At 43.3% G+C, this 13996-nt stretch overlaps 1 long non-coding RNA gene across 1 annotated transcript; it reads left to right on the top strand.

The window, feature by feature from the left end:
• Nucleotides 1-10383: 10383 nt before the first annotated feature.
• Nucleotides 10384-13990, top strand: LOC114485053 (uncharacterized). Its single transcript, XR_003678503.2, has 3 exons — nucleotides 10384-10465; nucleotides 10846-11928; nucleotides 12616-13990. It is a non-coding gene; the product is annotated as an uncharacterized lncRNA (long non-coding RNA).
• The last annotated feature ends 6 nt before the right edge of the window (nucleotides 13991-13996 follow it).

Genomic DNA, 13996 nt, shown 5'->3' with positions numbered 1-13996 from the left:
GCGGGGCCTGCGCGGGGCCTGCGCGAACCCGAGGCTCCTAGTGCCTCTCCCTCTGCGCATGCTCAGTTCTGACCGAGCGCGGAGCTGCACTGGGGTCCCCGGAGATGCGCTGGAAGTTTTGGCTTGCTAAAACCCTGCGAATGAAACCGTGAACAGGTCCCTGCTTGCCTGGTGTTTACATTCTAGGGGGGCCTGACTTGTAGTTACCTCATGAGCAAATGAAGACGATAATCTCATAGTGTGATTAGTGCTGTAAGGAAAACAAAACAGTAATACCATAGAAGGTGACCACGTGGAGACTTTTTAAGTAAGAGGGGTGGGGAAGGCGTCTCCGAGAGACTAATAATTGAGCTGAGACCTGAGACTATTTAGGAAATGCTGTTTCAGACAGAGGGTTAGCAGGTGCAAAGGCACTTAGGCTGGAAACTGGCACCTAGTTATCTATAGATACTGATTTTATAAATGAATGCACTGATAGATTGATGTAAATCTTTCTTTGAGGGAAACTAGCTTATCTTCAGACTCATTTGACTTCACTCTATGTGCCACTTACAACTCCAGTTTTTTTAAAGCTGCTTGTTGCTACCTGTGCATATTAAGCTGTTTCTTTTGCTTAACCTTTGCTTATGCTCTCCTCTTCCTGGAATTGTTTTCCAAACACTTTTTTCTTTCCGTAATCCTGACTCAACCAATAATCAACTCAGACATCATCTTCTCCATAATCTCCCTCCTCTGCTCTTATTGCTCCCGGATTTTATTCCTAATTTAGCTCTTATTCTGTGATTGTCAGTGTCGATGAAAATTTATCAATAGTCAATCTGTGAAAGAAGTGGAAAATTTTATTTGAGCCAAGTTTGAGGATTGTAACCTGGGAACATCACCTCAGCTCTGAGAACTGTCCCCCCACTAGAAGTCAAGGCACAGTTATATGTTTTTTGAGACAGAGGGCAAGTGTCATCGTGACCCCCTACAAGGTCAAGAACGAATGTTATCTTTTAAGAAGTTGTCTTGATGCTAGGAAAATGTTGCTCTTTATGGTTGAGCAGGTATTTCTGCTGATGGGGAGGTTTGGTTGATGCATAATGCAGATACACAATGCTCAGTAGAGGGGAGAGAGGAGGCCAAAGGGCAGAGAAAAATTTTTATGTTCAAATTTTTGTCTTGCCATAAAATATGAATTTTATTTCACATCAGTTTACAGTTTTTCTCAGACTGTGAGGTCTTTACAGGCAGGAAGTAGGTCTTCTTTATTTTTCTCTCCCCAGACCTAATAGGATCTGGCACCCAACATGCACTTATAAAGGTTTGTTGACAAAAACCTGGTCTCTGCCATCAGGTATTTAGTTATACAATTGACCCCTGAACAAGGAAGGAGTTAGGGACAACCAACTCCTGCACAATTGAAAATCCGTGTGTAACTTCACTTGGCCCTCCTTGTCCAAGGTTCTGCATCCTTGGATTCAACCAACCTTGTGTTGTGTAATACTGTAGTACGTATACATATATATTTTTGGCTGCATTGGGTCTCCCTTGCTGCACGCAGGCTTTCTCTAGTTGTGGCGAGCGGGGGCTACTTTTCATTGCGGTGCGCAGGCTTCTCATTGCGGTGGCTTCTCTTGTTGTGGAGCATGGGCTCTAGGCATGCGGGCTTCAGTAGCTGTGGCTCACAGGCTTCAGTAGTTGTGGCTCGCGGGCTCTAGAGCATAGGCTCAGGAGTTGTGGCGCACGGGCTTATTTGCTCCGTGGCATGTGGGATCTTCCCAGACCAGGGCTCAAACCCGTGTCCCCTGCATTGGTGGATTCTTAACCGCTGTGCCACCAGGGAAGCCCTGTGGTACATATATATTTTAAAAAAATCCGCATGGACCCATGCAGCTCAAACCCGTGTTATTCAAGGGCCAACTGTAATTATTTGTGTAAACTCATAACCCAACCAGACCTTAAACATTCTGAGGGTTGGGTGGCTGTTCCATCCGAATCCCCTCAGCCCAGCACAGGCCCCATACAAGAGCAAAGAAGGAACACTTAGTGTGGTGGGAAAACCGGATCTCACACACACACACACACACACACACACACACACACACACACACACACATACACGTACGTTATCTACTTAACAACCTCCATTTTTACTTCCAGTCTGAATTTTGCCTGAGATTCTCCTGGCCCAGAAAATGGATCAAGATTTCTGTAAACCAATTACAATAATCTCATTCTTTTGCCAGTGATTGGGCAAGGGGTGAGCATGTGACCCTGATCTAGCCAATGAGATAGGAGGATGTGTGCTGGGTGCTTATGGGAAAGTTTTCCTTCCCTGATGAGAGAGACACAGGACTTCAAAACAGCCTTTTTTGCTCTTTTTTCTGTTGGGTCAAGGACATGGTACCTTGAGGTGTGGCAGCCATTTTGCAATTGTGAGTCAATAAGCACAAGTATGAAAAGCCAACATGCTGAATCAGGCCAGAGAGGAAAGAGGAAATCGACGTGCTTGTGCCCCTGAATTAACCCTAGAACTGCTGACTTCTGGACTTCTTAGTTATAAACAAGATATGCTGTATGGTCAGGCCACTCAAGATGGCTGTTCTCTAGCTCTCTGTACATCCCCTGCTGGACCAGGACCTGCTGCACCTACACCCTACTTACATGACTGACCTTCCTCTGTACTTGTCCTAGGCCCCAGCTAATCATAGCTTATCAAAGAGGTGGTGAGGGGCATGCCCCTCTGCTGGTTTCCCTAGTAACTAATGAGCCCACCTGACATCAATTCCCCTATAACTGGTAATCGCCCCCCACCCCACAGCAAAGACTGCCACTATGTCCTGCCTGCCATGAGCTGCACACGGTGGGGTGTCACTCCAGGACCTTGCTTCAGGCGTGTAAGCTCCCCCATCCGTCAGACCATTGATGTCTCTGTTGCTGATTCCAGGTTCTTTCTTCGGTCTTGAAGCTGGGCAAGCACAGGCCTTGTAGGCCTGTGGGGTGCAGCCCAACAAATGCCACTGTGCCTTAAACCACCATTTGGATTGTTCTTTCTTTTTCAGTTGCTTGAGGCTGAATATATTCTAAGCGGTATACCAGACAAGTATACCTGAGGCAAGTTGTATTTTCCCCAAATGGCTGAAACAGTATTTCCAGTTCTCCATGCTCCTCCAGAACCTTGCCACTCCCCTATCAAGAGATGGAATCATATGTCCACTCTCCTTGAAACTGGGTGGGTCTTTGGGGGCCCCTTCAAACAGTGGAAATGACATTATGTACCTTCCAAAGCTATGCCATTGAAAGGCATTACAGCTTCCTCCTGGCTCTTTCCAGAAATATACTTTAGAACCCAGCCTTTATTCTGTGAGGAGGCTCAAGAAAAATGGAGTTGCCCCCCCCATCCCCGATCACCAAGTGGGCTCCCAGCCAACACCAACACCAATTTGTCAGCCATGTGAGTGAGACATTTTGGACAGGGATTCATCCAAATGCTGACTGCCGCTGACTGACACCATGGAGCAGAGGAATTATGGGTATAATTCTTGCTTCATAGGGTTTTTTGAGGCTTAAGTGGTAGCTTAGAATTGTGCCTGGCACATAGTAGATTCTCAGTAAATGTTTTCCTCCTGTCAGGAGAATGGCTCCATTACTCCGCTTTTAACATATAGGGTCCCATACCTGGGTGACCCTGAAAGGTGGTTGCTCAGGTGTTAGGTTTTGTAGATGGCATATCTTTGAGAAAAGCAGGACAATTAAAAACAGTGAGAGGCTGCTTTGGGTAACTTTGCCTATAAGTAAATTAGGTGGAATCTTCCACTTTCTTAAACACTTGCTGATGGTGGTGGCAACTGAGGATTTATGAACTTCCACAGCTGTAACTGGATCTCTGAGTGGAGAGGAAACTGTCTCTCATGCCCAACCAGAGGGTCCAAGTGGTTGTCCAGTTTGGTGGTGCAGGCTCTGGAATCAGATCCATCTGGATTTAAATCCCCAAACCTATACTTTTAGCTATGGGAGCTTCACCTCTCTGGCCTTACGAGAATAATAATATTACCTAACTTACAGGGTTTAAGAATATTAAATGAGTTAATAGTAGTAGAGTACCGCAAACGTGATAAGCAGTGTCAAATAATTAACAGATAAGATTGGAGATAACGTTACAGGCTTGATATAAGGATTAAATGAGATAATATATGAAAGCAAGTACATGGTAAGAGCTTAATAAACATTAGCTATTTTTATGTCCTCAAACTGACTGAAAGGTAAGGCTCTTAAGAGGATGCGGCAATTTGCAGGCTGATGCTCTGTGACATCCATTGAGAGGTTATGCACGTTCCAGCCTCCACCTGGAACAAGAATTCAACCGGGAAGGAACGGTAGGAAACCACAAATACCTCCCGCGTAGAACTTGGCTGGTTAAGAATCCACAGTTCTTATCAAGCCGGTGCTTCGCAAGAAGCCTCAGTATCTCCGTCTGAGAAATGAGGGGCCGGGCCCGAGGCACACATGGGTTCTTGGTCTCGAGACCGAGTGTCTTGGGCGAACAATGTCGCAAGGGACAAGGACGCCGTCCCGAGCTTGATTGAAGAGGACTCCCCCGGGAGGAGGCTCCAGGGCTCCGCCGTTCCGGGTCCGCGCCTCGGCGCTCCACGTGACTCGGGTCCACACCACGTGGTCCAGGCCCGGACCTCGCGGCCCCGCCCCGCTCCCACCCAGCGCTGCGCTTCCGGTAGGGGCGGAAAGCGGAAGTGTGGGAGGGTCTGCGGGGCGGGATCCAGGAGGTCCCGGGGGAGGATGGAGCAGTGAGCGGGTCTGGGCGGCTGCCGGCAGCGCCATGGAGACGGTGCAGCTCAGGAACCCGCCGCGCCGGTGAGGGGCTGCTGGCCAAGAGGAAGGGGGTGGGGGGGAGGGAAAGGCGGGAACTGGCGGAGGGGAGACACTGGTGTGCGAGCCCCCGGAGGGGACGGACCTGCGGGGCGATCCGGCTGATGGGGCACCTGCTGAATGAGGGACCTCTGGCCGAGGGGGATAAACGTGGGGCGGGTTAGAGAGATCGCTTGCTGGGGGGGACATACTGGCGGAAGTGGGGGACAGGTGGGGGGAGCAGCTGCTGAGGAACGTGGGGACAAGTTAGGGAGAGCACCTGCTGAGGGCGGGGGCCACTGGGTGAGGACTGTCCTAAAAGGGACTCAGAGAGGTAGGGAGCATGCTGAAGCCGGATGAGAACCTACGAGGGGTCTGGCTAAGGGATGGATCGGGAACTAGCAGAGAGGAGAGCTGGGCAGACTTTCTAAGGGAGGGAGTCCCACCCGAGGGGTGCAGTGGGGAGGATCTGCTCAGGCGAGAAGCTTTGCGCCTGAGGCTGAAGATGTGCCAAGGCAGGTGGACGGTCTGGCAAGGGAGGCTTCGTGGAGGACAGCATGTAAGAAGATGATTTTGGTAGTGTCCCCACTCTAGATGATGGCACCTTTCATCCCTGATATCCAGGGTCTTCCATATTTTCCTCATATCCAACGCTGGGAGGTAGAGAGGGAAATAAGAGACCATTTTCAGGACGGGCAAAGTGAGGCCCAGAAGAGTTGAGACACAGTCCTGTATGTTGACTTCTTTGCTCTACGTCTGGGTCACTGGATGTGGCCAGACTGTGCCCTTTTCAGGTCTGTATTGTTTTATATCAGCTCCAAATCCTCTTGGTCCCTAGAAATTGTTTTAAGTCAAGATCTGGGGGGTGGCTGATCCTGGGAAGTCTAATCCCCTGAGTTGGTTGCAGTTGTATCAGTGATTTGCTCTGTGGACACGAGGGTCTTCTCTCGCTCTGCCACATCTGGAGAAAAATCGAGAGTAGAGACTGAGGTGCCAGTGCAGTTCGCTTCAGTGTCACAGAGACCTCTGACTTCCTGCAGCAGAATGAGCTCTAAAGTAGGAAGTGTTCAGTGTGTGGGAATTCGGGGCAGTGGAGAGGTGAAGGGAAGGGATCGACAGCCTGGGCTGTGCCCTTGGCTTTGTTTGAAGGGCACGAACACTGCAGAAGGCAAATAGCTGGTTGGGATGGACTCAGCTCACCCTACTGTAGTGTGCTGAGTCTGAAATAAAATTATTATTGCACTCATCTAGCACTTACTGGGTGCCAGACACTATTCTCAATGCTTTCCATGTCTCTTGTTGAACCCTATGAATTTGCTGATATTTGACCATTTTTGATCTATAAAAATAGAAGTTTCACATGGTTCAACTTATCGTTGACTCATTTGACCCTCACAACAATCCCATCACCTGTATCTCTATTTTACAGGTGATGAAACTGAGGCCCAGAGAGGTTAGTGATCAGCCAAAAGTCCCACAGTTACTAAGTGACAGAGCTGAGATTTCTTTTAAAATTAATTGATTAATTGTTGGCTGAGTTGGGTCTTTGTTGCTGCACACGGGCTTTCTCTAGTTGCAACGAGCGGGGGCTACTCTTCGTTGTGACGCGCGGGCTTCTCGTTGACGGTAGCTTCTCTTGTTGTGGAGCACGGGCTCTAGGCGCGTGGGCATTAGTAGTTGTGGCATGCAGGCTCTAGAGCGCAGGCTCAGTAGTTGTGGCGCACGGGCTTAGTTGCTCCGCGGCATGTGGGATCTTCCCGGACCAGGGCTCGAACTCGTGTCCCCTGCATTGGCAGGCGTATTCTTAACCACTGTGCCACCAGGGAAGCCCCAGAGCTGGGGTTATTCAAGCAGTCTGGTCCAGAGTCCATGCTCTTGGCTGCCTCAGTCTGATGCCTTTCTGGAAGTATCCCTGTTTCACAGGGCCTTGTGTATGTTAGCAGATATATGCTATAGCACCATAGATCCAATTATAAATGGACACTGGTTATAAATCCTTCTGAAACGTGTTCGTTCTTTCCCTGAGGCCTGGTTTAATTGAAAAGAGAATTAGGAATCTGCGTTTTGTTTCTGCTTTTGCCTTGTGCTGTATAATCTTGGGCAAAAGAGTAAACCTTTTTGGTTTTTGACACACTCATTTCCTGGGCCTTTTGGATTTTGAAACTTTTATTGAATGTGCAAGAGAACAGCATTGCAGGGCTGAATTCTTTTTTTTTTTTCTTTTTCAAATTGCGTATAATTTTTAATCAACATACAGAAGTACAACTCCTCTCATGAAGAGGGCAAGTACTCTGTAACACCGATAAGGTTCCTCCAAGCTTTTCTAACCTTACAGTGTGATTCTCAACCATCTTCAAGATCACTGAGATTAAATAAGTGGAGTATTAGTAAACACTTGCTGGTCAGTATTTCAAAAAAAATTGTCCAGGAGGGCTGAATACTTAATGACTGGTGCTTTCCTGCTCACCATAGCTAGTGAACCACCCGACTTGCAGCCAATTAACTTTATTATCATTTGTATCAGTTTGTTAGGCCTGCTGTGTCAGTTTCACAGACTGGGCGACTTAAACAACAGACATTTATTTCCTCACAGTTCTGGAGGCGAGAAGTCTGAGATCAAACCATCAGCAGGGTTGTTTCTGTTGAGGCCTCTCTTCACATGGTCTTCCCCCTGTACCTGTCTGTGTCCTTATCTCATCTAATGAGGACACCAGTCACGGTGGATTAGGGCCCACCCATATGACTTCATTTTTACCTTAATTACCTCTTTAAAGGCCCTATCTCTAAATACGGGCACATTCTGAGGTACTGGGGGTTAGGACTTTCACATGAATTTGAGGGGGTTGGGAGAGGGAAACACATTAATTTTATTTTCATTAAAAAATTTCATCCATTTATCGTACATATTTGTTGTAACGCATAACACCTTCTGTGTGGAAAGAGGGATAGGTATATATAAATAAAATGGACCTTACAAGAGTTCTAAGGTGGGAGAAAGAAATTTGGGAATTAGCCAAACCGGTGAGTAACTACTTCATAAACACCCTTATTTGTGTTTGGAAAGATACAGGTGTCTTTTCAGAGATTCAGATGGCATGTGTTTCCAACAAGGGAAAGCAGTCCCAATGCAGGAAGTGCTCTTTGTGTTCTTGAGTTCGACATTTGTGTGTGACTAAGTGAAAGAGGATAGATTAAAGTTGACGGTTTATGTAGGAGTTTATGATTTTAAAAAGTGAGTTGCCATTAGATACAAATAGTGTGGTGGAATGTGTAGAGTACATTTCTGGGATGCTGGCCGTCCACGTGGCCATCGGACTTAGGAGCGGAGCATCCCCCTGTGTTGGATCCATGGAGGCTGTGTTGTTGGCCAGGCCTGTTGAGTTATGAGCAAGCAGTGAAACTACCTAGGACCTGGGGAAGTACAGCTGAGAGGGCTGAATCATCAGAGTTGGGCTGTTTGGTTATAGTGCTTCTTCCATGAAGACTCATGTAAAACATAGCATTGAGTCACTTATCAAAAGATTTTCCATAGAAATCTTGTTTGTCGATAACACAGTAATACTTTTTCAGGGTGAAATTCTTTTTAGTTTTGAAACCTCACAAGGATTGCTGAGAAAGGGTTATGATTCTCATCATTGCATTCATTAATCCATTTAACAAATGTTCTTATTGACCACCTCTGGGTTCAGGCACCAGAGATAAAAAGATCCCTTAAGACCGGACCAAAACCAAACAAAAACCCCACTTAGATTGTTTTAAAGAAGTATCTGAGCACTCATAGAAAGTTTGTCTGTCACAGTATTATCAGAGACCTGCAGCTGTCTCTCATGGCAGTGGCCGTTTCCTTTGTTTTGCTGTGTTCTCTGTAATAGTTGAAATAGTGAGTTTTGCTTTTTGTAAACCACGAAGTCACCACTTCAAAGGAACACATTTGATCTTCCTTTATATGAACTGTTTATAAAACTGTAATTATACTTGAGAAATGAGGTATTGTCCATTGTTTAAATAGTTATAAATTCAGTGCTTCACCCCCCCCTCCCCCGGCTTATGAGATGTTCATTCTAATTTCTGAGTTCATAGAAATTTCACTTCTGACATTGAAGAGGAGTTTCACTTCAGTCCTTCTTGTTCTGAAACTGGGAGTTTTTGTGATGTCATTGGAATTTAATTCTTAGGACCTTTTGATTTTCAAAGGTCGGTGTGGTTTTGTTTGTTAATTTTCAAGTTATGGCAGTTACTGATTTGGAGCAGTTCTCCATTCCTCTAGTCTTTGACATTTATAAAATCCTGTTAAGATTGTCTTTTTGAGATCAGCGTTTATTGGTGGATACACTTGATGTGTTCAGGTGTGTGGGTTTGTTTTTTTATTTTCTTTTTTCTCCTTTTTGGCTTCTTTCATGGTTTTGCCACTTTATCTAGGAAGGTACACATTTATGTGCATGTGTGTGTATGTGTATTTTTTTTGTTCAAGTCTTTTCTTATAAAAATTGGTATTGTCCAGCTAGTTTAAACATTTTTCTTTTCAAAGAAATTTTCAGTGGACTACTTCCATATTTCACCATTTCCTGAGCTCTCCTTTCTTTGTTGTCCTTTGTAGTTTCAGGAAACCATTGTGTAGAACCCACACACGCAAATAGTCCTTAGCAAACTCCTCCTTTAAGCCTGTTAATAATTTTCAGAGGTCTCAGAGTTTTTTTAAAAAAACCCTACTCTTAATTTATAACCTCCCATGTTTGTCATAGTCAGAAAAATCCGAATTATCTGGAAGTTGTGAGCAGCACCTATCTTTGATTTCGGGGAATAGTCAGATATACAACTGCCCATCAGAGAGTCTTGGTGAGACTATTTGAAACTCCCAGGTGCCTGGTTATTTTTTACTTTTGTTCACGTCTGAGTGTATACTCTCCACTTTCTGTTTCTGTGATATCTACAGAATCCACGTGTTTCGACAGAAGTACCAAAGTCTTGCTGATGGAAAGCAAGACTCTTCTATGTCTTCCTTGGCCTCTAGTCTAAGACCATGTTTCAGTTCATAGCTAAGCTTGCATTAAACATCTTTTCTGAACAGAGAGTTATGCCACCTTAATTCATGGAATCTCAAGATTTAAATGGATTCTGAAGGTTATAGCTAATGCTTAAATCCACTCTATACCATTTCAACCACATGAGGACTCATTTTCTGTTTAGATGCTCCAGTGATGGGAATCTAGGGACTTCTTAAGGCAGTCTAAACCATTTCGTAACAACTTTTATTGCTAGAAAATTCTTACTCTTGTGGAACTGAAGTCAGCCTCTTGGTAGCTCATCACCCTCCGGTCCTGATTCTGCTGATCAGGGTGACCAGGGACACGTGTAACATGTCCATAGACCAGCCCTTCAGCTTCCCTTAAAGGTCTCTTAGCTTGCCTTTATTATCATTTACCAGTGAAGACTTTGTAAAGAAATTCCTAAGATGCTAATTGTAAAATAAATAATGCATTTTGTATTCTGGTTGCTAGCAAGTAAAATGTATTTTATGTTTAAATTTCTTCATCCACAGGCAGCTGAAAAAGTTAGATGAAGATAGTTTAACTAAACAACCAGAAGAAGTGTTTGATGTCTTAGAGAAACTTGGAGAAGGGTGAGTACACAGAAAATGTAGGTGGACTAGTAGGTCCCAGTCTTTTTCCTGCCCCAACACCGGAAGGATGTGAACCTTTCTCGTGGCAATAATTTGGAAAACTAAGGAAAAGAAAGGGGAATGTTGCATATCACCACTGCTCTGGGTAGTGTAGGAGGTAAATTTAATGCTTGAAATGCCCTTTCCCTCTTCCCCCAATTAGTTCTATAGACAGATTTAGTGATTCCTGGTCTTTTCAACACCATGGACATCTGTTGTTTTCTCTCTTGTAAAATCTGTGGTTTGCATGATTTTATCTATTTAACAGATAACACTAATTAGTTTTTACTTCATTTAAAATTTTTTTACTAATCAGACATATTTTAATTTTCTGTTCATAGCTTCTAAGAGATATGCAATAACTTGTTTCATGAAAAAAAAACAATGAAGGGACTTCCCTGGCGGTCCAGTGGTTAAGGCTCCACACTTCCACTACAGGGGGCTCGAGTTCCATCCCTGGTCAGGGAACTAAGATCCTTCATGCCACGCGGAGCAGCGGAAAAAAAAAAAAAAAAAAAAAGGAATTCAGCATTTTATCAATAGTTAATGCAGCTTTGGGAAATACAGTAAATAAGTCAAGGACTGTGACTACCTTTACATCTTTCCTAAGAGATCCAGAATTATAGATTGGGAACCAGAGGACTTCTTGAAACACAGATTGTGAATGAGTTTATAAAATACTGGTGAAATGATATTTGGTAATAGATAGTGGCCGTCATTGGCTTTCCTGGTACAATAAAGGTTATATTGTAAGTTTTTATACTTTTACATATATTGATACTTCTAATCTTTGTATGTTTATTTCTTTTTCTTAAGGACCAAGACATTAAAATATTAGAGATACCCTTTCTTAAGTTTTTGTTGTTCATTTTTGAATAGGTAATCAAGTCACATGATTCAGAATTTAAAAAGTGTAAAAGTGTTACAATGAAAAAAATTTGCCTCTCTCTCTCAGCCACCCAGAAGCAACCAGGATAGCAGTTTTTTGTGTGTTCTTCAGAGGTAGTTTATGCATATATAAGCAAATAAACGTGTGGGTGTGTGTGTAATTTTATTAAATCTCTTGGGAGTACTTCTGGTTCAAGAGAAGACCTGAAATGTTAACTTATAAAAATGTCAAATTAATGTCTGTTCTTTAAAATCAGCTTTTATGTGTCATTAGGTTATTTTGGAGTTTCGTGTTATTTATGCCTAATATAGATATGCAATGTTAAACCCACTCCTGGATTACATGGAATAGGTTTTCATGGATTACCTCCTTGTGAAAAACATTAGTCATCATCTTTTGTAAGTTGGAAAAATACTCTTTGGAATCAAGCAAGAAATCAAGCAGAGAAGGGAAGTAAAAGATGACACCAGCTGTGCTGCTAAAAGACAAGTACACGATGAATCTGAAACCACAAGTTGACTTGGCATTGTTAAAGGTACGGAGTGGCGGGGAAACCCAGTCCTTCTATGTCTCTTGCCTGCCATTTTCGGCTCTAACTTGATATCCTTGGTATTTCCTCAAGGCAGTGAGTCAAAGGCCCTTAATCTAACCATGCTCACAGGTTATACTTAGAATAAGATCAAGAGTGGTAGGCATAGTTGTCTATGTATGTAACTAACTTGTTTCTTTCATTTTTTGAAAGTATATTACAGTTGTAAGAACATAGACTCTGAAGTCAGCCATATCTGGGTTAAAACTTGCTCTACTGTTTATTAGTCATAATAAACAAGTGAACTCGAGCAAATTGCTGAATATTTTGAAGCTTCGCAAACCTCAACTATAAAGTGGGGATATTTGCATCTCCCTCATAGGGTTATGTTGAGTGTTTCATGAGATGGGACTAAAGTACTTAGTACAGTGCTTGTCACCTAATAAGACCTCGTTAAATGGCAACTATTATTTTATTTTTAAATATATCAATTGAAGCATTTTTTCAGATCTTATCATGACAAATCAAAGTTAAGTCTTAAGTCTTAAAGTATATTTAGGTGTTCTTGAGGGAGCTCTGTTTGGGTTGTTTGGTTTTGAGGAATGTCAAAAGAATACTGTAGACAGAGAGTGATCAGGAATGTAAAATAAGGAGAAACTAAGCTAATTATGATTATTTTAAATTATGTTTTAGATCTATGGATTTCTTCATTAAGGACCTTGGAAATGTCCCTGGAAAGACATCACCAGAGAGAAAACAATTAAAACTTCAGATCTTCCCGTGTTATCATCATATTGTTTTTTTAAATAATACTACAAGTGCTTGGATTTTTGTCATCCCGACTGAATGAGCCTGAACAAGCTTCATTTAATGAGCAAAATCCCAAAGAAAAACCCAAACTGTGCTTCCCTCCTAAACACAAATGGCCATGCCATCCCTAAATGGTTCTGGAAAATGAATGGATTGTGAACTCTCACTGACATGGGCCTTGTGAAATGAGCTCTGGCTAAAAGATTGTATTGGATTCCCAAGGCTGTAACTCTTCTGCATTTTGAGGAAATCATGTGGATCTGTGGCAGAGCAGAGCCAAAGCTCCAGACCAGGATGGATGGACAGCACTTGGGAAGTGTTTTGAATTAGAGCCTAGTGCCTTTTTTTTCCTCTTATACTTAAAGTTTTACACATTGATCATTTAAGTTTTTAATCATAGGATAATAACAAAAACATCTTGCCCATGGTTTCATAGCTAGTGAGTGGTATTAAGACTTATGCCTGGTTAATTTGGCCTCAAATACTGTATAATTTCTATGTTTCTGCATTGACCCTTGCCTTGCATAGCTTGTGGGAAGCACTTCCATCCTCACCATCTTTGTTCTCTGCTAGTTAAAATTCATTGAATCACTGTGGTTTTTGTTGTAGAGAATTAGGTCTTAAGGGACTTGCCTATAAGGGAGCATGACTGCTGAAGCCTTCTAAATCCTCTATACTGTAAGTGTGATCTGTGGAATCCGGAATCTTAATTGTTCCTATGAGCTCTTGGAGTTTTCTTGGCTGTCAAGATAGCATAGTGAGGCGTGGAGGGTGTTCTGGTCAAGACTGCTGAGTAAGTGCACGTAGGAACCTCTCCTTTCCATTTCAAATATATAAGAATAATAAATGAAAATTATTTTTTTAAATATAAGGATAAATAGCCAGCTATAGACCAGGGATAGAAAAGATAGCTGTCATAGTAAGAGGAGAGTAAAGCGTGCCTCGTCCTTGTCGGGAGATTGTAGATGGGCTTCCTGTATGAAGTTGTGGTATCATTTGCCTGTAGCCTGGGGAAAAAGCAGAGGGACTGGTCTGACTATAGGAACTGGGCCTGGACTGTATTCAGGTATGGTGTCTTAAGGGGCGAAAACCCTAAATCCTAGTGCAAGACCTGGTTTAAATTGTACAGCCTAGATGACTGAGCTAGGGGAACCATGAAACCATCCTGACATCATGAAACACTCATGACAGTGAGCACTGTGTAGGGAAGAATCATTCAAAATAAAAGGAAGCCCATACAAGGAAATCCAGTGCTGTGAGATAA

This window comes from Physeter macrocephalus, unplaced genomic scaffold (genome assembly GCF_002837175.3).
Source record: "Physeter macrocephalus isolate SW-GA unplaced genomic scaffold, ASM283717v5 random_415, whole genome shotgun sequence".
Lineage (NCBI taxonomy): Eukaryota > Metazoa > Chordata > Mammalia > Artiodactyla > Physeteridae > Physeter > Physeter macrocephalus.
This window is presented reverse-complemented; position numbering and strand designations above follow the sequence as displayed.